This window comes from Balaenoptera borealis (assembly GCF_965194805.1).
Source record: "Balaenoptera borealis genome assembly, chromosome: 6".
Classification (NCBI taxonomy): domain Eukaryota; kingdom Metazoa; phylum Chordata; class Mammalia; order Artiodactyla; family Balaenopteridae; genus Balaenoptera; species Balaenoptera borealis.
Window position 1 is genome coordinate 45,863,600 of NC_138863.1, and position 25,591 is coordinate 45,889,190.

A 25,591-nucleotide genomic window follows, 5' to 3' on the forward strand; every position below is an offset into this window, starting at 1 on the left:
ACAATCAAACAAAAACTAAATAAAGTTGAATACTCTCCCAGGATTATATAACACAAAATTTATAGGAAGTTCATATTATGCAAGTTGTTTCATAGGTACATAATAAAATTTTAGAGATGTAGAAAATTTTGTTTTTTATGGAAATTCAAATTAGCCCTTTGATTATGAAGTAAGCATACATGGCAAAGACTATAGCAAGAAGACATTTTGCTTTTGAATGTTTTTGTTTTATTCTGTTTTGTTGTGGATTTTTGCTATAGAGATTCTTAATCCAGCAGTTTATATTATTTAGGTGTTGCAGGGTTATTCTACATCTCTTATAGTAACTTCTTAGGTAGCTACATGAGGCATGAAGGCCTTCTTTGTACTAAATGAGTACTTTGTACTTAAATAAGTACAAAGAACCCTAAGAGCCAGGACAACGTCAGGCAGACCTCCAGACTAGCATGGCCCATGACCCAGGTTCACTTACTTCATGGAGCACAGAAGCAGAAAGAGAAAGCTAAATCTGAGCTCTGAATGCAGCAATCCCATGCTCAGATTCAGCAATCAATGTGGGTATGTAAGAGTGAGGAGGATGGAAGGATAGGAAGGTTCTTTCTTGCCAGTACTGCTGAAGGAACAAAAGTTCCTATATTATGCATTAATTTAGGGATACTGACAGAAGAAGAAATGTATGGTTCTTCCTACAGTTTCAACCCATTATTCTTGTATTCATTAGGGTTAATTTGTCTGTAATTAACGAAAATCTGAAATAATACACACGTTCTGATTTTTGTCTCACATAACAGATGTCATGAGGTAGAATTCAGCTGTCATTTGAAAGTTTCATGGTCATCACACACCCAGATACCCTCTGAACCTTGTATTATGCAATTTCTTTCATAGCACACTATTCTGCAAACCACATGAGCCTCTTTCTGCTTTTTAAGCATGCTGTGCTCATTTCTGTTTTAGGGCCCATAAAATATGACCCAGAATTGATCTACCTAAGGGTCTGATGGCCTGAGCTATTCAGAAGTGTCTAGATAATTGGCCTTTGTTCTACTTTTGCAGAAATAAATTCAGAAAAGTACTTAGGACTGGGTGTCCTAGCACAAGAGTGGTGAATAAGAGCCTTATTAATGCTGGATTTGTCTTATTGTGTACTGATGAATAAATTTTATATTTCTGTAAATAGCATGTTTACTTTTTCACTTCTTGATTTCCCATTGTAAGCCTCACTTACTTACCACTATGGAAGATGGAAATTTAGTTGCCTTTCACTTTCTCCCACTTCATTACATTTTACCTAAGTATCCTTCTTTCCAACATACAGGTATACCTCTTTTTATTGCACTTGGAAGATATTGCTTACTTTTACAAATTGAAATTCTGTGGCAACCCTGGGTCAAGCAAGTCTATCAGCTCAACTTTTCCAACAGCATTTTCTGTGTCACATTTTGGTAATTATAGCAATATTTCAAATGTTTCCATTATTTTTACATTTGTTGTGGTGATCTGTGACCAGGGAACTTTGATGTTACTATTGTAATTGTTTTGCGACACCATGAACCACAACAACGTGAAATGGCAAACTTAATCCATAAATGTTGTACTGCTGTGCTGACTGCTCTCTGCCTCGTTTCTTTCCCTCCTCAGGCCTCCCCATTCCCTGAGACACAACGATATTGAAATTAGGCCAGTTAATAACCCTACGGTGGCTTTTAAGTGTTCAAGTGAAAGGAAGAGTAGCCTGTCTCTCACTAGATCAAAAGCTAGAAATAGTGAAGCTTGGTGAAGAAGGCATATCTAAAGCTGAGACAGGCAGAAAGCTAGGCCTCTTGCACCAAACAGTTAGCCACGTTGTGAATGCAAAGGAAAAGTTCTTGAAGGAAATGAAAAGTGCTACACCAGTGAACACACAAATGATAATAAAGTGAAAGAGCCTATTGCTGATATGGAGAATGTTTTGGTGATCTGGATAGATCCAACCAGCCACAACATTCCCTTAAGCCAAAGCCTAATCCAGATAAGAGCCTAACTCTTCAATTCTGTGAAGGCTGAGAGAAGTGAGGAAGCTGCAGAAGAAACGTTTGAAGCTAGCAGAAGTTGCTTCATGGGTTTAAGGAAAGAAGCCAACTTCATAACATGAAAGTTCAAGGTGAAGCAGCAAGTGCTGCTGTAGAAGCTGCAGCAAGTTATCCAGAAGATCTAGCTAAGATAATTAATGAAGGTGGCTCCACTACACAATGAATTTTCAGTGTAGACAAAACAACCTTCTCTTGGAAGAAGAGGACATCTAAGATTTTCATAGCTAGAGAGGAGAAGTCAATGCCTGGCTTCAAAGCTTGAAAGGACAGGCTGACTCTCTTGTTAGGGGCTAATGCAGCGGGTGAATTGAAGTTGAAGCTAATGATCATTTACCAATTTGAAAATCTTATGGCGTTTATGAATTATGCTAAATGTACTCTGCCTGCTCTATAAATGAAACAATAAAGCCTAGATGACAGCACATCTGTTGACAACATGGTTTATTGAATATTTAAAGCCCACTGTTGAGACCTACTGTTCAGAAAAAAGGATTCCTTTCAAGATACTACTGTTCATTGACAATGCACCTAGTCACCCAAGAGGTCTGATGAAGATGTATAACGATATTAATATTGTTTTCAGGCCAGCTAACACAACATCCATTCTGCAGCCCATGGATCAAGGAGTAATTTTGACTTTCAAGTCTTATTCTTGAAATTTTGTAAGGTTACCATTGCCATAGATAGAGATTCCTCCAATGAATCTGGGCAAAGTAAATTGAAAACCTTCTGGAGAGGACTCCCCATTTTAGATGCCATGAAGGACATTAGTGATTCATGGGAAGAGGTCCAAATGTCAACTTTAAGAGGAGTTTGGAAGAAGTTGATTCCAACCCTCATGGATGACTTTGAAAGGTTCAAGACTTTAGTGGATGAAGTAACTGCAGATGTGGTGAAAATAGGAGGAGAGGTAGAATTATAAGTGGAGACTGGAGATGGGACTGAATTTCTACAATCTCAGGATAAATGTTAATGAATGGGGAGTTGCTTCTTATGGATCAGTAAAGAAAGTTGTTTCCTGAAATAGAATCTACACCTGGTGAGGGTGCTGTAAGGATTGTTGGAAACACAACAAAGGATTTAGAATATTACATAAACTTAGTTGATAAAGAAGGGGCAGGTTTTAAGAGGACTGACTCCAGTTTTGAAAGAAGTTCTGTAAGTAAAAGCTATCAAAATCATTGCAGGCTACTGAGAAATCATTCACATTCATGAAAGGAAGAGTCAGTTAACGTGGCAAAATTCATTGTTGTCTCATTTTAAGAAATTGACACAGGGCTTCCCTGGTGGCTCAGTGGTTGAGAATCTGCCTGCCAATGCAGGGGACACGGGTTCGAGCCCTGGTCTGGGAGGATCCCACATGCCGTGGAGCAACTAGGCCCGTGAGCCACAATTACTGAGCCTGCGCGTCTGGAGCCTGTGCTCCACAACAGGAGAGGCCGCCATAGTGAGAGGCCCGCGCACCGCGATGAAGGGTGGCCCCCACTTGCCACAACTGGAGAAAGCCCTCGCACAGAAACGAAGACCCAACACAGCCATAAATAAATAAATAAATAAATAAAATTTAAAAAAAAAAAAAGAAATTGACACAGCCACCCCAACCTTCAGCAACCATCATCCTGATCAGTCAGTAGTCAACACATTGAGGCAAGATTACCACTTGCTAAAGATTAAAGATTACAACTTGCTAAAGGTTCAAATGATGGTTAGCATTTTTCAGCAATTAAGTGATAAAGCATCTTTAATTAAGGTATGTACATTATTTTTTTAGACAATACTAGTGCACAGACTACTGTATAGTGTAAACATAACTTATATGCACTGGGAAACCAGAAGATTAGTGTGACTTGCTTTGTATCGATATTTGTTTTATTACGGTGGTCTGGAACCAAACCCACAATATGTCCAAGGTATGCCTGTAGTTAAGTTGTACTTTTGATTAGTTAAATATGTAGCATTTACATTATAATTAGACATGTTGTCTACTATGATTATGTCTCTCATGTATAACTTTCTTTTTTGCTACAATTAATAAATGATTTGAATTTTTCCATTTTTAAAATTATCTTTATATTTTCTATTATTTAACCTTATATCCTTGCCAATATTTAAAAATATGTTACAATAAATCCAAATGAATCAAGCATTCTAATTAATCTTCTAAAATAAATCCCTCCTAGAGCAGTTTGATATAGTCCATTCTAGACTGTTTTCCCTCTAGCCCAATATAAGCTCTCATCCTGGCATCTTCATTCTCATCATCTGAGGGAATCTCTTTGCCTCTCTCCTTTGTTGGATATGCTGCTTCCTGTATCCTATGTCATTCTCTTTCTTGTTCTGCTCATCCAAGTTTGTGTAGTATATCCTCCAAAAACTTCCTGAGAATGATTGTATAAAAGACAAATGTTTAGAGTCCCTGCATGTCAGAAGTTATATGTATGTGACTGACCATTCAGCTAACTTAAGATTTTAGGTTGAAAAAATTTCCTTCCTCCAGGATTTAGAAGAAAAAATCTATTGTCTTTCAGCTTCCAATGTGCTGTTGAGTATTCTGTAATCATTCATACTGGAGACATTGTGACCATTCTCCCCCCTTTCTAGAAACATCTTATTCCTTTTTGGGCTAGAAATAACAAAATGCCAAAGACTTTTATGTTTATGAGTGTTCCACCCTCATGACCTAATGACCTCTCAAAGGCCCCACCTCCTAGTACCTTTGCCTTGGACATCAGGTTTTCAACATACAAATTTTGGAGGGACGTGAACATTCAAACCACAGCAGCAAGTTTTCAGGATCTTCTCTTTTTCATTGGTCTTCTGAAAATGTACAATAATATACTTACTTTGGGTCTATTTTTAATCCATTGTATATGGAATTTCTCTAATTCAGGAAAAATACATTTTAGATTATAAAGTAGCTACTCTGTATTTGTTTCATGAGTGACTTAATTTTTTTAAGTCATTCATTTCTGATTGTTTAAACAATACATACTCAACATAAAAATTTGGTGCATGGTGCATGTATAAATTTGCAAAATGTAATTAACATGAAGGAAAAATCAGGTATAATTCACTAGATTCCTATAAACATTTTGGAATATTTACCAAATATTAGAACTAATTACTTTTGATAACTTTTATAATCTGCCTCAATCCCTTAGTGTTAATCTATGAATGAATATTTCCTCATGTCAAGAAAGATCTCATAGTGGTTTCAGAGTTCTACATGGGGACTATGAATTATTTAATCATTCCACTATTTTTAAACATTAGGTTTGTTTATAGTGTTTGTTGTTATAAATATAAATATGGGATATTTGCATATAATAACAGCTAGTACTAGATCTTCTTACCACATTTCTATTTGGACTCATTTAATCTTCATAAGAACACTGTGACTATACTTATCCTTATTTTACAGAAGAGCAACTGAGGCACAGTGATGTTAAGGTCACACAGCTAGTAAGAGGCAGTAATAAGATTTGAATTCAGGCAGTTTTTCTCCAGAGTCCATCTCTCTCACAATATTTCATACCATGTCACCAACAGCTTCAGTATCATTGTCAGATTTTTTTTCCTTAGGATAAATCCCCAGAAATTATATTTTTTGGGACACATTGTAGTCAAGGATATTTTTTTAAAAGAACTGACTGTACTGGAAAAATTTTTTCCTTAACACTGTTCCAATGTTGAAACTAGTAAGAAGAGGACTTCCCTGGTGGTGCAGTGGTTAAGAATCTGCCTGCCAATGCAGGGGATAGAGGTTCAAGCCCTGGTCTGGGAAGATCCCACATGCTGCAGAGCAACTAAGCCTGTGCACCACAACTACTGAGCCTGCGCTTTAGAGCCCATGAGCCACAACTACTGAGCCCACATGCCACAACTACTGAGCCCATGTGCCGCAACTACTGAGCCCGCATGTCACAACTACTGAAGCCCTTGCACCTAGAGCCCATACTCCACAACAAGAGAAGCCACTGCAATGAGAAACCCGCAACAAAGAGTAGCCCCCGCTCACCACAACTAGAGAAAAACCCACGTGCAGCAACAAAGACCCAACGCAGCCAAAAATAAAAATAAGTAAATAAATAAATTCAAGGAAAAAAAAAAGAAACTAGTAAGAAGGTAATGAGGATTGTCTTTCTAAACTTACTCTTAAAACTTGCTAATTCTTACTTTAAAAATAGCCCAAATCAAAGGTGCTGTGTAATCATTTTTATATTCAATTTCTATAAGTACTATAGGTTTATGAAATGTTTAACGATTATTTTCTTTTTTATTTTTTTCTAACTTTCTATTCATTTCCTAGATTCTTTACCAGCACATGCATATTTTCTTTATAATATGATGAAATTTTAAATGTTAAGGAAACCCATTTCCTGTTATGTTTGTGATAATTTTCCCTGAATTTTTGTTGTTACATTAAATCTGACATTTATAATTTTATTTTTTGGCAAATGCTATTTTTTTGCATTTTTTTTTTGCTACTTGAAAAGAAGGTATATCCTATAGTAGTTGAATATGTAACAAACTTAATAAAGGTACTTTCCAAATCATAAAAAATATTTTTCGAAGTCTAAAAGATGTATACTCTCACTGCTATTATGTTTCTGACAATTTATCCATATGTGCACAGTGTGTGTGTATAAAACTTTACTTCCGGGCTTCCCTGGTGGCGCAGTGGTTGGGAATCTGCCTGCCAATGCAGGGGACACGGGTTCGAGCCCTGGTCTGGGAAGATCCCACGTGCTGCGGAGTGGCTGGGCCCGTGAGCCACAATTACTGAGCCTGCGCGTCTGGAGCCTGTGCTCCGCAACAAGAGAGGCCACGACAGTGAGAGGCCCGCGCACCGCGATGAAGAGTGTCCCCCGCTCGCCACAACTGGAGAAGGCCCTCGCACAGAAACGAAGACCCAATGCAGCCAAAAATAAAATAATTAATTAATTAATTAAAAGAAAAAAAATTAAAAAAAAAAAACTTTACTTCCATGTTATTTAATTTTAAAAAATCATGCTTTTCAGGAATATGAGAAAAATAGGCTTTCTAAAAAATCATCCAAATCCCAATTACTAGAAACATCCATAATATTTGATCAGCTTTATTCCAGATAACTCTCTAGAGAGAAAGAAAAGAAATACAGATTTAATTTTAGAGATGTGTTCTAGTGTTAATAAAATTGTTATATTTAATTTTAATTGAATGTAACCCAAAATTGCCAAAAAAAACTAGTAGAATTGCTAAAATTTAGGCAATTGCTTCTTTACCAAAAGTGATATTATTTCCTAAAATATTCTTCTAAAGTTAAGATTTAAAAAAGATAATGAAAACTTGAAGTGATTAGAGTTTTATTTAAACAACAAATGATTTTCACATTTTGTCACAACTTATTTTGAAAGTTTTTAAATTCACAGATAATAAACAAGAACAATAAAACAAAGACCCCATATACCCTTGTCATAGACTGTTGGAATCACTGACATTTTCCGGTGTTTTTTAAAGTTATGTGTCAATTAATAGTTTCTATTTACTCCCTATTAGGAAAGACAGTGTAATGCACATTTATATGTCTCTGTTTCTTACTCCCTTGATTTATGTTATTAATATAGTTATGGTCATACTTCCTTTCTAAACTAATAGTAACTATGGCTGAATTCAGTTTTATAATTAAAAGGATTCATTACTCCCCACAATTCTCTTCCTACCTCCTCAAGGTAGTTTCTAAGGTACTGTGCTCTGTATACTGGTTGTCATAGAATAATTTTGTTTGTCTCTTTGTCTGACACTGAATTTGCTAAAGTTCTTGGACACTTGTGATCATGCATCTGCTGCTGTTATCCATGATGAAAATTTATCTAGGAAAATATTTAGGGTTAAATTTCAAGTCTCTCAGATCTGTAGACATCATTTACTGGTAAGAATACACTGCCTTCTAGTATAAGAGGCTGCTCCTTTCTGTCTGGACACCAATTATTAGTGATGTTAAAACCCCAAGACATGTCTGGTGTCTATTGTTCTCTATCAATTTTCCCTGGTAAATAGCACACTCCATAAATCTACGGATTCCAGTCTTTATTTGTTTCAAAATTTTCACCTATCATATATTTGAATAGATTTTGTATTCTATACATTCTGTTCTCTTCAAAACCGCTAACCATGTGTGGCCCAGCTGTCCTTTGTTACTATATTTTTAATGTTTTGTAGTCTTATTTAATTAGTTGGCATTTTCCTTTTGTTATGTGTTTTGGCTCAAATCTATCAACATATTTCTGACATTCTTTTCAGCCATTTTATTTTATCTTTTTTTGTTTCTATAGTACCTTTGATATTTTAATTCACTTCCATTTCTTCCCCATGCTCTATTCTCAAGCTTTTCATTTGCACTGATCTATGGTCTTCTGCTCTTTTAAGTCTTTTCTCTCTCATTTCTATACTTCTTTTAAAAAAGATAATGTTTTCTTTCATTATTTTGAGATTTTGAAAGATAATTTCTAATGTCTTCCTTTGTTTTTATGGAGTGATTCTTCTTGAGGTGTATGATATTTATCTTTTGATTATGTGTCTATTCCTGTTATGTTTGGAAGTTTTTATGCATAGAAACTTTATTAGTTTATTTCTCATTAAAACTCATCTTTGAATGAGCAATGGCCTCCAGAAAATACAGTGTTGGGAGAGGCAGTTGGGAATAAGACGCAGAGGGCACATTTTCTAGAACACACACTCTTTTATTTTCTTTGTATCTGACCACATTCTTTGAACAAGGGACACGATTCCCCTCAAGTTTGCTTAAGAAACTCATGGGTCTCATAACAATTCCTGTTCAGGCTCAGGCTGTGTATTTGGTGGTCTGGCTCGACTCCTTCTTTCACTCCACTTCACTCTCTTTAGTCTCCTGGAGCTAGGAAACTAAATCCTAAATAAAAGAAGTTATTTATCAGCTTGATTTTTCTCTTAGCTTCCCTACCTAGTTACTTTAACTGGGTTACTTTCTGGACATTCCACCTAAAACCTAGGACCTGTACTGAACTAGGTCTAATCTCCCTAATCAAACTATACTCACATATGCCTTCCATGAAGGTGATACTTGTGGAGAATATGTATTTTGCTAAAGTTTAAAGGCAACAAATGTTAACCCTTAACACGTTCCTCATCTTAGTTCAGGCTTTAGAGTTTTGGCAAGTGTGCCCCACAGTTTGTGGTTTGAGGTTATGGCTGTCTTTCTTTTTTGGCCACGCTGCCCAGCATGTGGGGGCATGTGGGATCCTAGTTCCCAGACCAGAGACCGAAACCCCCCTGCCCCCCGCATTGGGAGTGCAGAGTCATAACGGCTGGACTGCAAGGGATGTCCCATGGCTGTCTTTTTATATCTCTGATGAAGTATTTTTAATACCTGTCGCAAGATGTGAAGTTGGGTAAACTATTAATGTTTTTTCTTAATTTCTGTAGATTTAGTTATTCATTTTTCTGTAAGATTCCTTTGTTCTTGTGAGTGTCAATCTTCTTCCATGTGTCTGATGCAATTGGAAAGAATATGGTGGTTCCATATTAAAAGAGGTTAGCATGGTACTCACTGCTTGAATAGAAATCATGGCCACGTCTTTGAAGTGCAGAAGTTCCTATAGCTTAGTAATGGTATATTTTTGTAATGAATTCAATTGTTTTTATGAAGAAAAATACCTTTCCCAGATAGAGAACAGATGTATATTTGCAACAGTTTTCTTCTAGCCCTTCTATAGTTTTAGTTTTGTTTTTTGTGGGTTATTTTTATTCTTATTTTAAATTTAATACTTAATAAATTTAGTTGTTATTTTGGAATACAGTGTGAGCTGACAATCTAGAAATATTTTTTTAGTAAACAGCTAAGTTTTTGACACCTTGGCTGAGCAATATGTATTTTTCTTTATTGATTTTTGCTTATTTATATCACTGTTTTCACTGATATATTTCAAGTGCATGGAAGAGTGTGGAACATAGTAAGCTCTCAAATATATTTGAATTAATTAGTAATATCTACTCACAAAAATAAATGTGTTTTGCTAGCATTTCCACTCACTGATAAGGATTTCCCTGGTTTCTTATGGAAAACCTTCACAAAGAAGATAGAAAGTATGATGAAAATCTCACATTTGACAAGTGCCAATTGAATTCTTCAGGAGGCAGATGCCAAGACAGACTTAAAAGTGCAGCCATTTTATTGGAGACAATGCCTGTAAAAGGATCAGGATTAGGAAACAAAAGCCTTTAGGCTATTATATAGAACTTAAACCAGTGAAGAGGGAGGAGGAAGGAAGGTAGATTAGGTAGGAAAGTTTTCAGACTTCAGTGTACCTCTGAGAAAGCCTTGGCCAGCTAAATGGGGAACTCTAAGGCAACAGTTGTGCAGAAATGGCCAGCCACTGGTATTCCCATCATACTCTGTCATTGTCTGTCTTATATTGTCTGTGTGCTTTCTAGGAAAAGCATAACTTCAGTCTGAAATCTCAAGTAGATCATGAAAGTATTTACACCACAGTTGGAGACTCTCAACTAAATACTTCTCATGACAGATTCTAGTTTGAAGAGAGATCTTAGTGGAACATAGTTTGGGTTGCCACAGATACCATTGATAAGCCAACAAAAAGTGAAAGACAAGGAGACTCTACATGAATAATCCTCTTTTCTCAGATAGAACAGTTATGAAAGAAAGAGGTTCAATTATTATCAACATTGGAGACTATTATGATATTATATATAAAGTTCTATTACTACATTAAAAAAACAACTAACTTCATTTACCCAAGTTTGCACCCAGTTTACATAGCCTCAGTTTCCATGTGTGAAACAAACAAATAGCCCTAGAACTGAGGAAGCTGTAATTTTACATTCTGGGTACACTGATACATGCCAGCCAATTTTTGATTTAAAGTAATAGTAGTTTAAAATAAAAATATAGGAAATGAATGGATAAAAGTATGTGTAGGGCTCAATTTAGTGTTATTAAGAGGTACACCCTTTCTCCTAGTTAATTAAAGACAAACACATGCACACACGCAGACATACAATATCTATAAGAAAGAGAACACAGTTTCAGCCGTATATTTATTGTATGTTTTTCTTAGAGAAGGTGAGGTTTCCCACAAGTTTTTATAGATGGCTGGATTGTGTTGTTGGTTGTCATAAAATAATTTTATCTTTCACTATTCTACTTTCTTCTCACAATGCTGATGTTACATGTTTTCATCATTAAATAGCACTGTCAATTTAATGAATTTATTTTTTTTAATCAAACGAAAGCTTTCTTGTAGACATTTTGTTTGTTAAGGCCATTACATGGTTATTCTGTACTTTTCCATACTATGAATATCTCTGATATTCTATTTCATATTTATTTAAAAAAATAAACCACACTCCTTTTACCTCATAAAAAGAAAAGCAAAATTCTCAAACTGGAGACATCTCCTTCAAAGAGAAATTCCAGAGAGCTCTACTCTCTAAATGATACATATACCCTTTCCTTTCCATGAACTTGTTCACCTCATACTTGTACTATGCTAATATTTGTTGATTTCAACCAAATGGATTTACAGTAAATCACAAGGTCCAAGAATGAACTCTCATTCATAATGTTTTGCAGTTGATCTTCCTTCCATTGCTATGAGTAATAGAAATATAACATTGCCTAGTGATTAAGAGCATGGTCTCTGAAGGTGGATAGGAATATAGATGTCATGACACTTGCAAAACAGTGTGACTTGGTTCTTTTGCCTTATTTTTCTGTCTTGCAAAATGTAGACATAATAATATCTAAATTGAAGTTTTGCTGTGAGAAATAATGACAACATAAATGTAAAATCCTTACAGTACTGTCTGCAGCATACCATATACTCACTAAATATTAGTCATTATTAACTTTTGAATTGAAGGTAGTTTAGTAAATACTGTGCTTTTCTCAGTATATGCATTGTGGTTTTACTTTGGCTTATAGTCTAAGCTAGTCATGGCCATCCCATCCCCCTTGTCAATAACTGGTTGAAGCTTAAGTAAATTAACACTCTCCAGGAGGTGAAACTATAATAAAACACAAATGGATGTTCAATGGATGCCCCTAAGTAAAAAAGTTTCCCTTCATTTGAAAGAAAGGCATTATTCTTATCCTGGATATCATGATACGTGAGTATAAAGTATGGAACCCTGCCAGCCATCTTACTACCAGCAGGAAGATAAATCCAACACACCAAAAAAATCAGGCCCTAGAGAATCAGAGAAAAATTGAGCTGTATCCATGGAATTAAGCCAGTCCTATTGCACACCATGCCTCTTAACTTCCAAGCATGTGATCTGATTGATTTTTGTATCATAATTAATCTCTTTCAACTTGGGTTTTCTCTTATTTGCTATCAAATGAAGACTATCATAGATTTTCTTCTGAAACATAAATGCACAGAGCGCATGAATGTGTGTATACATTGGTTATAGTACTTTCAGTTGCAACAAACAGAAAATAGAAAATAGATTTGAAGAAAGAAAGTGTTATCTTACAATACATAACTGGAAAAGTCTATAGCTCAGTCGATAATCTGTTGTCATTCTGTAAGTGCTCTAGCTTGACTTCCCTTATTCTCTTGGCTCTCTCCTCTCCATGTGTCACCTTCATCTTCACTACAGTAGCAGGAGGGTTGTGGCAATCCAGGCTTCTTTTTCATACACAGTAATGTGTAGAAGAACATGAAAAACCTCATGAAAAACTTTTCTTTCATTGGCTTTAGGTTTTTTTTCCAGTTTTATTGAGAAATAACTGACATACATCACTGTATAAGTTTAAGGTATACAGCATACTCATTTGACTTACATACATCATAAACTGATTACCATAATAGGATAAGTTAACATCCATCATCTCATACAGATAAGATAAAAAGAAAAGAAAAAAATTGTGATGAGAACTCTTAGGATCTACTCTCTTAGCAATTTTCTTATATATCATACAGTAGTGTTAACTATAGTCATCATGTTGTACATTACATCATTAGTACTCATTTATCTTATAACTGAAAAGTTTGTATTTTGACCATCTTCTTTTAATTCCCCCTCCCCTCATCCCCTATGTCTTGTAACCACAAATCTGTTCTCTTTTTCAATTATTTTGGTGAGCTTTTTTTGGTTTTTATTTTTTTAGATTACACATATAAGTGAGATCGTACAGTATTTGTCTTTCTCTGTCTGACTTATTTCACTTAGCATAATGCCTTCAAGTTCCATTCATGTTGTTGCAAATGGTAAGGTTTCCCCATTTTATGGCTGAACAATATATATATATATATATATATAATATATATGTGTATTTATTTGTGTACATATAATATATTTTTAATATATATTGTATCTGTAAATATGTGCATATGTCTACTATATATATATAGTATACATACTCACATATTTACAGAACACTTCCTATCCATTCATCCATTGATGGACACATAAGTTGTTTCCATGTCTTAGCTATTGTAAATAATTCTGCTATGAACATGGAGGTGCGGCTACCTTGTCATGTTACTGTTTTTGTTTCCTTTGGATATATTCCTAGAAGAATTGCTGAATCATATGGTAGCTCTAATTTTAATTTTTTCTGGAACCTCCATACTGTTTTCTTAGTGGCTGCACCAGTTTACAGTCCCACCAACAGGGCACAAGTGTTATCTTTTCTCCACATCCATGCCAACACTTGTTATCTGTTTTTTGTGGTTGGCTTTGAATCTGTCTTAACATCAAGCAAATATCACACAAAGAAAACCATTTTAACTTCCCTAGGTGTTTTATTAAGTATTACTAGAGAATTAAGGGAAGTACTACATGGTGATTAACTTAAACCTTAGTTGATAAACACTTGCACAGAGGATGGAGGATGGGATCACCTTTCCACCAAATCAAGTCCACTTCAAAAAGATGAGGTCAGCTTCCTTTTAAGCATAATAAATACCTACCTAGTTGAGGGTTGGATACGTGAAAGAAATAATGTTTCAATTAGAAAGGGACAATAGATAAGTAATCAATAATTTTGACTACAGTGTTTATATATATTATTCTTTTATATATGCTTTCCACTAAAAATTCAAAGAATTTTGAATTACCCATGTAGCAGAGTCCAACCAATGGATATCCTTTTCATGGAAAAGAATACATAATTCCTACTGTTCAACTTTGAGACATTAAAGACAACCCTGCCTATCACCTCCTCTTTATGAATACTATAATACATTCCCTCAGGTAGTAGTGATAAAAGTATTTTTTAACACTGCTTACTATGGACTAATCACTCTTCTGAGCAATGCGTATTAACTCATTTAATCCTCACAATTACCTATTAGTTAGTTGTTACTATTGTATCATCTCCATTTCACAGATGAGTTAATGTGGACATAGAGAGGTCAAGTGACTTGCCCAATCTCACACTTAGTAAGTAATTGGGCCAGGGTTTGAACCCAGGTGGTTTGGCTTCAGGGGCAGTGATCTTTACTATTGCATAGTCTGTATCTTTGTGTTCCTAGCTCATAAAATTCAATTCGAGCATGTTTTGTCCATCTTTTGATACCCACTTATCATATATTATTCTGGCTCTGCCCACCAGAGTTTCTTTTTTTTTTTTTAAGTTATACAATTTTTAAATTTATTTATTTATGGCTGTGTTGGGTCTTCGTTTCTGTGCGAGGGCTTTCTCTAGTTGCGGCAAGTGGGGGCCAGTCTTCATCACGGTGCGCGGGCCTCTCACCATCGCGGCCTCTCTTGTTGCGGAGCACAGGCTCCAGACGCGCAGGCTCAGTAATTGTGGCTCACAGGCCCAGTTGCTCCGTGGCATGTGGGATCTTCCCAGACCAGGGCTCGAACCCGTGTCCCCTGCATTGGCAGGCAGATTCTCAACCACTGCGCCACCAGGGAAGCCCCTGCCCACCAGAGTTTATGACTGTGATCCAATATGTTCCTGAATATGACTACTGTACCTATTGGGCATTTGAACAGATGAAGAAGGTGAATAAAGAAAATATTTAATTATATATTGAGTTATAATTGTTTCCTCTTTAAATAGTCTTGAGTTTGTATTGCAATGACCTAGGATCCGGTAAAAAAATATACTGGGATATCTTCACTGGAAGAGCATGGCATATTACTAGCATAGCAATATACATCTGTGTCCAACACCTGGTTGCATTTATTTACTTTTTCCTCCTTGGCAGGCTAATAAACCAAATAACCAAGAGAATTTTGGATTTTTATGTTTTTTATAACCAAGAAAACCTTGGATCATTTAAATATAAATTGAAAAAGTAAATGAAAATTAAATTATGTCTTTGTCTTAGCTGTTTTAACTCTAATATTGATTTAGTAAATATTAACCACCTTAAAATCACAATGTTATTTAAGATGTGGTAACTTGATAATTACCAACAATGGAAGCAAACACCTTAAGTTTAAAATATGGCAAAATATAACAAATTCAATATAAAAAAAATCCACAAAGATGAAATCCAATCCCCAAGATATCAACAAGACATGAATCTATCAAAATCTGGGCCTCAAATTTCTAGAGCAGTATGACCAGAATCACTATAATTAAATGGGCATGACAGAATGGCTTCCCCATCAAAGAGTTTGGTGACTGATCTTGAGGTGGTTTTAATTATGATTCAACTCTTCTACAAAGTGCACATTTAGGGAAATACTTATCACCATGTGTACAGCTAGCTGCCTGATTTGTGCATTTTTAATTCATTCAATGAAATGAATTAATTACCTACTATATTCCAGGCATAAGGGTATGCAGCACTGCAGAAAACAGAACACTGTCATAACATCATAGAAGAGTAGAATGGTTTGAAGAAACAGAAATATAATCCAGCAATGGAGTGGAGCCAATGATAGTTGGAACAGACCATTGGTAAAGAAAAAAATCTGGTATATAACAAGAAAAATGGAATAATCTCCTTTGAAAAGGGATTTGGAGAAGCACATGAGTCTGAGTCAGAGCCACAGAAGTAATCCATCTAAGACAAGACCACAGCCACATATCAAAAGATACTTTTATATGTCTGAACATTCATTTTTTACTATCCCAGCTGCTGTAAAAAAATTGCATCCTCAACATTCTTACTTCCCTTTTCTTTCCTTGCTACCAGCCCCTCACGGATAATTGTTTACTCACAAGGCCAATGATGTAAGTACAGTAACTTGACATTTAGTTACCAAACATAAAGAGGAAACAAATGCATAAAAGATTCTTGGTCAACAAGAGTTAAGAAGCCATCATTTATTTATCACTATACATCTAAATTACCAGGCTTAGATCCTGGTACAATCTATCTATCCCAACAATAACAGGCTGTCTCAGATTTTTCATCTAGCCCCATAAATTATGATGTTGCTCTGGGAGAATGAGTAAGGACCTTTGCCTCGTCATTTAATTGTATAGTATAAGTGAAGGAGCCAGGGAGTTTTAGTATTCTCATCCAAATATTATTGGGTTGAGTTTTCCAAGCTAAAATACAGAGACCTTCATGTCTCACACTTCTTTCTTCATTAACAGGTTTCATTTTTTCCTATTCCTTTGTTAATTAAAGATTGCAGGAGGGACCTCCCTGGTGATGCAGTGGTTAAGAATCTGCCTGCCAATGCAGGGGACACGGGTTCTATCTCTGGACTGGGAAGATCCCACATGCCATGGAGCAACTAAGCCCGTGCGCCACAACTACTGAGCGTGTCCTCTAGAGCCCGCAAGCCGCAACTGCTGTAGCCCACGCACCAAATTACTGAAGCCTGTGTGCCTAGAGCCCGTGCTCAACAACGAAGAGAAGCCACCACAATGAGAAATCCCGCGCACCACAAGAAGGGTAGCCCCCGCTCGCCACAACTGGAGAAAGCCCGCACGCAGCAACAAAGACCCAACACAGCCAAAATAATAAACAAATAATAAAATTTAAAAAAAAAAAGATTGCAGGAATGCACAAAATTTTGAGTCTTATCTGAAGGTGCCAAGAAGAAAAAAAATATACATGAAAGTGTTCTCTTCCCTGAGTAAATTTTTCCTTATTGTAACAGTTGAAAAAGACTAGCCTGTTTGCTTCTTCTTGTATTATACTTAACGTGAATCTTGCCCATCAATATGCCTCACACATTTGCACAGATTTCAGTTACCCATATATTCAGGAAAGAGGTCTGACCCAGAGACAAACTGCAAAGAAAGCTTACATCATCTACCTATACTGAGAGCATAGTCTTTCATTAATAAATAGAATATCACCAAATATTTAAGACAAGATCAAGTAAGAGAAACTGATTTTAAAAAATAGTTCAAAAATTAAAAAAACATTTAAAATATAAATCTACGTCCATAATAGGTTCAAGGAAATATAACATCAATAAAATAAGACTGGACAGCTATAAACTGTAGCCATCAAGAGAACAGAAATGAGTACTTTGGAATTAATTGCAATGTTTAAACTAAACAGAAAAATAATAGAATAAACACTGTTGAAGACTACATTAGTCCTATGGAAGATAAATTCAAAAAAATATCCTAGAACGTACAGCAAATTGACTTGAGACCAAGAAACAATTCCATAGGGAGAATAGAGACAGTGGTGGGGAAGAGTGAATTTCAAGGAAACATAGATCACTTTTATTATTGTTATGAGCATTTCTTCCTCTCTCTGCCAGAACATTATACATTTCTGCCTTGTTAAACACTGGAGTTGCAAGTGACTTGCTTAGCCAATTTACCGTTTGTGAAAGTTACTTGCACCACTTCTGAACAGGAGCTTTAAAGTCCATTTTCCTTTTCCCCATCTGCCATGAGACTTGCAATGTTCTGCTATTTCTTAACCTAAGTCCTGGAGTGAAGACTATAGGAGGTTACTATTTTACAAAATAGTTTGCCACTGCATAACATTCCAGAATCTAACAACAGATTTCTTATCATTCCTGCCTGGTGTAACACTCAATGGGTATATACACAGTGTGAAAAAATAAACATTTTTACACCACTGTTTTGTGAGGGAAGTGAAGTTTTATTGCTGGAGGCAGAGCTTTGTGTTTTACGATTGATACACAAATTGGTTGTTACCACAGCAGAAAACCTCAAATATGTGTCACTGGCTGATGAGCAGCTGGTAGACAGTGAGAAAACTGTTACTCTAGAAGGATAGTGATAGTATGCAGTGACAAAACATTTTTAAACTGTCACCATTTGTCATTCTGAAAGCAGATAAAGTACTGACTGAGCTTGTGCCTTTAGTCTATTGGGAAATTGACTGTAGGTTGCCTGCTGTGGTGCTGTTGGTTGCATTTAACAAGTTTCTACAAGACAGAGACAAACTCAGAAGTAAATTGGCTGGATTGCAAGCAAAATTTAAGGGGTACAGAAAATCAAAAATTGTGGATCCTTGTACTGTTAAATGTTTAAAGACTCTAAAACATCAGAAGAAAATATTACATATATATGTATGTATATATATGTACACAATTCATATATGTGTATATATATATATATATATATACATACCTATATATAAACTCTTTCTTAGTAGAAGCCATAAAAGAAATGATTGACAGCTTTGACTACATTTCTATTTCATTTTGGTAGTAAACTTCATAAACTAAGTTGGAAAATCTAAGACAGAATGGCAGAAATATTTTTCACCATGTAGAAAGGACAAAGAATTAACATTCATTTTTATATAAATTCCTCCTAGAAATCAATACCCCAAAAAGATAATTAAGTAGAGAAATGGACTCAGAAAAGAACAGGCAATTCAACAAAGAAAAAAATAATCACCTGTCAAAAACATATATAGAATGGTGCTCAATGCAAGCATTTTAATACCAAGATAAATACATTGAAATCACATATAAAATAGCTTTTTAATGCCTGGTATTCTTGAACTGTAAGGAAAGAAATATTTACATTCAATTCTGAGGGGAGTAACCATTTTCATCACCCTTTAAAAGAGTACTTTGGCGATTTCTATCATTTTAAATTGTATATACTCTTCGATTGATGTTATTCCTGTTAACATCTTATAGAAATGCTTGTAAGAGTAAGTATATGGAAATTAAGGCCCCTAGTATTTGTAAAAAGAAAAGATGGTAATAATCAATCAGAATGGAATTGTTAAATAAATTTTAATACATTTATATGGAATCACACAATGAAGAAGTTTAAAAAAATGGCATAACTCTAGCAGGGTTGCCTAAGGAAGCATACTATCTATTTCTCCATAATAACAATCCCAGGGTATATCTGGACAGATTGCACAAATCCAAATATAAAAATAATTTAAAAATTAGAATGTTTAACCATAATATTTAGCAACTCAAAATCACTAGAATAAAATAAACATTTTGCTTAAATGAAAATGTAATTCTTTAGGATTGTTTCAGGGCTTATTTGATGCAATTTATTATAGATATGGTCACTAGATTTGACAGTCTTTTCTGTGATATTTTAGAATTTACGTAGTTCTTGGTAAATTTTAATTTTGGTAATAATGGCAAAATTAGACATACTGCAAAATTAGACATACTGCATACATACTACACAAAAGTGTACAGAAACGAATGAAGTAAATTATTGCTACACATGCAATGTAACATTTCACCAAGACTCAAGCTAGATTATAGAAAAAAACATAATAATTTTTCTTTTTCTGTTCATAATCAATTTCAGTTGCAAAATTTTAAGTAGTTGTAGTGGTTTATTCATATGGTATCCAGAATGCTGAACTGACCATTAGATTGTCTTTCTTTCTAAGACCGAGATCAAAGATGAACTGATGGTGAGATTCATAGTAGAAATCAGTTTTCTTTTTCCTTTTTCCAGTATTTTTTATGTCAGAAAGTTTGGCAACAATATCCAAAGACTCTACTCTTTGTTTTATGCAAAAAAATATTTTAGTAAATAATACTGTTCTTCTAAGAAGTAGTGTTATGTACCTGAAATCTTGGTTATTACATCATTTTGCTTACAAAATTTTTTAATTCAATTCATCATGCCTAATTGGTACTCATAAAATAAATTTAAAGGTAGATATTTTAAAATCTATATTTTTAATATTATTGACAATTGATAACAATGCTTTGCTTTGCATTCTCCCTTTAATTAAGTTTTTAGGAACTCGATGACATCAGTTCACAGAGTATTATATTACTTTAAAAATACAACTGTATAAAATTATAGTTATCTTTTCCACAGGGCTTACTTTGGCACTTATATCTGAATTGATCAAGTGACACCTGGCAAAATCATCTATTCAAAATTATTTCATGTATGACATGGCATTAATTTTTTAAATTTGATTTTGTCTCCAAAATCATGTGTAATATTATTTCTTATTGATGTTTGCCATGGCCACGGGCTCTCTTTTATAACATTATTTGATTTTGCTATGGTTTCTATCATGTGAAGAAAATTCCTATTTTCATAATTACAAAGTATTTTGGGATGATGTGCTGTAATCTAGGTATTGCATCACTAAAATATAAATAAATTATATTATGAATTGGATGGCAAATATTTTTCTGAGTCTCTCTTCTCTAAAACATCAGTATGATGACTTATGATGTTTTGATCTTCAGAATCAAAAAAATTATAATAAACTAAGTAAAAAATTCAAATTTATTTGGATGCCTACTTCCTTAGCTATAGCTCCCTGGGACAGAACCAGTGTGGAACCAGAACAACTGTATACCATGGCCTGTTCTTTAGGTCTTAATGTGGAAAGATCTTGAAGATATATTATGTGATAATTAAAGATTTAAATTTTCAGGTATGAGCTCAATTATTTTCAAACTGAATAAGCAAATAGATCTGAAAGCCTATAAACAAACTATTAATTGTCAGAAGATAATAAGAACCTGGTTCCTGGCTATTTACCCTAAAGGCTTATGTGAGAAAAACGTATTTTTCTGATTTTATCACATTTATTCCTAAAGAAAACACAATGCTATTTTCCAACAATTAAAAGATTAATTAATTATTGTGTTTAGGCACAGGTAAAGCAGCATACACATATAAGGAAACGACACTATTCTGAAGAGTAACAACTCCGCAGAAACTTGAATGATGTAAAAGCATCAACCAGGTTAAAATGGAGAGAAAAAGCTACAATTACATGTCTGAGCTACTAAATGAATTCCTTAAAACAGAATGTCCCCTTCATCTTTCTGTGGTACCTAACACCTAATCTTTATAGGTGTTCAATAAATGTTCAGTAAATTATTGGGTGGATTCTTAGGACTAGATGATCGTGTTTAAGCATATCTGCCAGAAAGTGACTTATTAGAAATTTCAAAGCACAAAATTTCAGGAAGACATCCATCACTTGGCCTCAAATGGCCTGGATTCCATAATTAAACTGTCGGATTAAGAAGCAACTTTTTAAACCTCAAATTAATTTTTTATTATGTTATTGTGAAATAGCTATAAACTTCATTTTTTTAGTAGTTGGTCTAAAATTATAATTATGTCTAATTTTCAACTTCATTTTCCTTTTCTCCAACATTTATAATCTTATCAGTCATTACTACATATGCTCACCAATTTGTTTATTTATTCGTTCAACAAACTTTTATTGAACCATTTTGTGAACAAGACAATTTATTATTGCACCAATTGCATTCACTAAGTTTCTTACCAAAACCCTTGCTTACCAGATATTCATATTTTTTGCAGGTAAAAAGCTCTGTTGTAGATGTTTTTTTCTGCTTTTCTTCAAGCTAAAATGGAATTTCTTACCAGAGAATAAGTCAAATAGTGATCTTAGATGCATTCATAGCACCTGAGATGGATACATTAAACTTAACTATCTCCTTTTTATTCATTTATTTATTTTTTAAGTTCTGATATCATCCTCATCATACAGGCCATGTCTGATGATCAGTAGAAAATGCAATGTCATCTAGATATTACTATCTATATAGAGAATGGACAAACAACAAAGTCCTACTGTATAGCACAGGGAACTATATTCAATATCCTGTGATAAACCATAATGGAAAAGAACAGGAAAAAGAATATATATGTATAACTGAATCACTTTACTCTACAGCAGAAATTAACATTGTAAATCAACTATACTTCAATAAAATAAATTTTTAAAAAGTAAATAAGTAGATATTACCGTCTATACAACTTAATAGTCAGCTATTTAGAAACATTATGATAACTGACAAATTTCTTTCCTCAGTATATTCAGTAAATATCCTGGAACATTGGAGCACTTGACACTAGGAAGGAAATGGAATATTGAAGACCCAACTCCACTTTCAAAATTTTATGTTGCAAGCAGAGCAAAGCCTAAAATAGGACAAGTCCTGTGAGAGACTAATGAGAGATGAGAGCTTGGGGATTCTCACTTTTTTATTCTGTTTTGTTTTGTTTTCTTGTTGTTGTTTTTTTTTTTAATGCCCAAACTTTTATATGTATTATCCACACTGTAATTGTGATTCCATCTCAGGAAGTTTTGCTTTTACTTTGAGATTTTAATTCTTACGCTTCAAGAACTAACGATAAATCTGCAGGTTTAAAAATAGTCAGAAATGATCTAGTTAATCCCTTGGGTTTATGACATGACAAGAATGGGAATGAATGGTGTGATACCTGTTGAAACTCCTCCAAGGTTTTCACCCACTTGTTCCAAAAAGGGCATTGTTAGTGCTGAGACATATAACGAATCAAGACTTGAAATGCACCACAGTCACTTTTTTTTTCTAGAAACACGTCTACTGATGTTTTAAATTTATTTATAAACTGACCTTAGAAATTAAAGCACACAGAGCTTACTTCAGACTATCTGCCAAGTCTATTCTGAAATAAGATACATAAATCATATATAAAAATTTTCATCATTATGGTATACTAAGAAAAATGTACCTTTTAAAATTAATTATGTGCATGAATAACTTCTTAGCACAGGTTTGATAGTAAATGCTATTAATTAACAATTTCCACTATTATACATACGAGTAAAGTTGCTTTCAGACACTTGTGACAAGATATGTTAACTGCATTAATATTAATAATAAAATTATATTAATTAATGATGGGAATATGTTGAGAAGTACTATGGATATAATGTAGTTTAAAACAGGATGCATACAGGATTTGGCGTCTGATGGAACCTGAGTTAGGATTGACTGTAATGACATGCTAGAGATTTTGAATGCAAGAGGAAGCCATTAAAACTTTCTAGTTTTTAAAATTGCCAATGATTTTTGAAAATTTTCTTGTAGTGATTAGATTTTAAATCAGAAGAAACATTGGCTGGGCAATTACAATAGTAAAAGGACTAATGGATGAGTCTGGATGAATGGATGATTAATGGTAATTTCATAATCGGAAAAGAATATCTAAGGAGCAGTGAAATACTATGTGTGTGTTACACGTACATACTACATATATTTTATATTACATATATTATATGCTACACACACTCACACACACACGTGCTTAAAAATAGTTCTTTAAAAGTAGCTCTTGGTGAATGTGAGATGTCTAAACATTGTAGAAAAATCCTATAATTTTACTGATATACAAGCAATAGTTTTTGAAATCCCATCTTGCAATTTATTTCTTCATTACTCAATGAACATTTGTGGAACACCTACTATGTGCCAGACAGATAATAAACAGGTGTACAAACAAGTAAATGTAAAATATCAAGTTTTGGTAAGTGCCATGATGGAAAATAGTCAGATGTTTGGGAAGTAAGCAACAAGATGGGTGAAGATTTTTTCTTTAGATGGGTTGTTAGGGAAGACTACTTTGGGAAACTGACATTTGAGCTGTGATATAAATAATGGGAAGCCAGATATAACAGTATGAAGAGTATTCAAAAAAGAAAATTCCATATGTAAAGATCATAAAGAAGTTAAAAGCACAGCATATTTTAGGAATTCAAAGAAAGTTAGTATAGCTAAGACTGTTGAGAAAAATGATTATTACATGAAATAGGAAAAGTAATGTGGAAGACAAATTATGCCTTCTAAGCCATAGACCTTAGATCTAATTACATTCTAAATTCAGTGATCAAAAAGTTGTAACTTTTCTGTGTTTTAGTTTATTCATTTGTAAAGTAGTGATAATAACTGTGCATCATAAAGTTTTCATGAAGATTAAATTAGTTGAACTAAGTCAACTTAAAACAGTATCTAGCACAAAGGAAGTGCTCTATAATTGTTAACAATTATTTATATTTTTGTTGTTATTATTTACAATAATAACATATTGAAGCCCTAAAAACATGTGTCAGTATTCATCATTATTCAGGAGAGAAATCAGATAGACTAGGGGACAGATAGTAAGTATATAGGATTTGTAAAACTTAAGTTCTCTATCACAACTGCCCAACTCTACCATTGTAGCATGAAAGTGGTAGGAGACAATATATTTTAAAAAATGAGTGTATTTGTGTCCAATAAAACTTTATTTATAAAAGTAGGTAGTGGGGTAGATTTGGTCTGTGGGCTATAGATGTTACTCCCTGAATTAGAGGATTATCCAACTTAAATATCTGTAGGCATCACCACAACTCCCCAAAAGGGCTGAAGATCTGAAAATCAGTCAATTTGATACTAGAAGGTAGTACTGGCGAAAGAAAAATTGGAAACTTTTGGTTAAGTTTATAATTTTCAAAAATATACTGCAGTTGATAGCAAGAGATAAGCATGAATTATTGCCCTTCCAAGCATAATTTGTAGTATCTAACCATTTTTGACAAGCCAACCCCTAGCTAACCTGGTAACTCTCTAGAAACATGAAAAGTCTTAGCCAAGATGAGGTGGGCCTGGCTCAGTTTAGCACCACTGGTCAGTCCTGCTAAAATTGATGACCTACAGAATCCTGAGGTAAATAAATGTTGTTTTAAGCCACAAAGTTTTGGGATAGTTTGTTACACAGCAAAAAGTAATTGACATAATAGGCTGATTATCATTGCATTAAACAGTTAATGTATCTTTCTTAAATGATTGCAAAACTTATATAAAACAGAATGAATACCAATAACAGTATTTAGTAAGTGCCCACTATAAATAGGGACCATGCTTGAGTTCTGAGATGCACCAGGAATCAAGAGAATCTTGCCACCCACCCTCAGAATTTTCATTTGTTATGCTCAAATAACAGGTTGTTGGAATGATCCAGTCTATAGTTAAAGGTTAACGTTCTGCAGTGATAAACATCAACAATGATATAAACTTCAAAAAATTCATTTAAAATGGCTGTAACCAAGGTGAGCTACAGTGTTTATGACATTTTAGATTTTATAGGAAATAGAAATCATTGGCCTCCCCTTTTACTGGTTGCTTCCAAAATGAAGAATAATATTGCAACCTACTCTTTCCTTCAGTTTTGCTTTGGTGGGGCAGCTTGTTGTGACATGTCGTATTCACTGAGCCTCTTTTTTTTTTCCTGTGAGTCTGTTTTAAGTGGGAGACATAGGTACATGGGACTTGAGCATTTTCAAAAGAGCCTTGGCAGACTCCAATGCTTTGAAATTTAG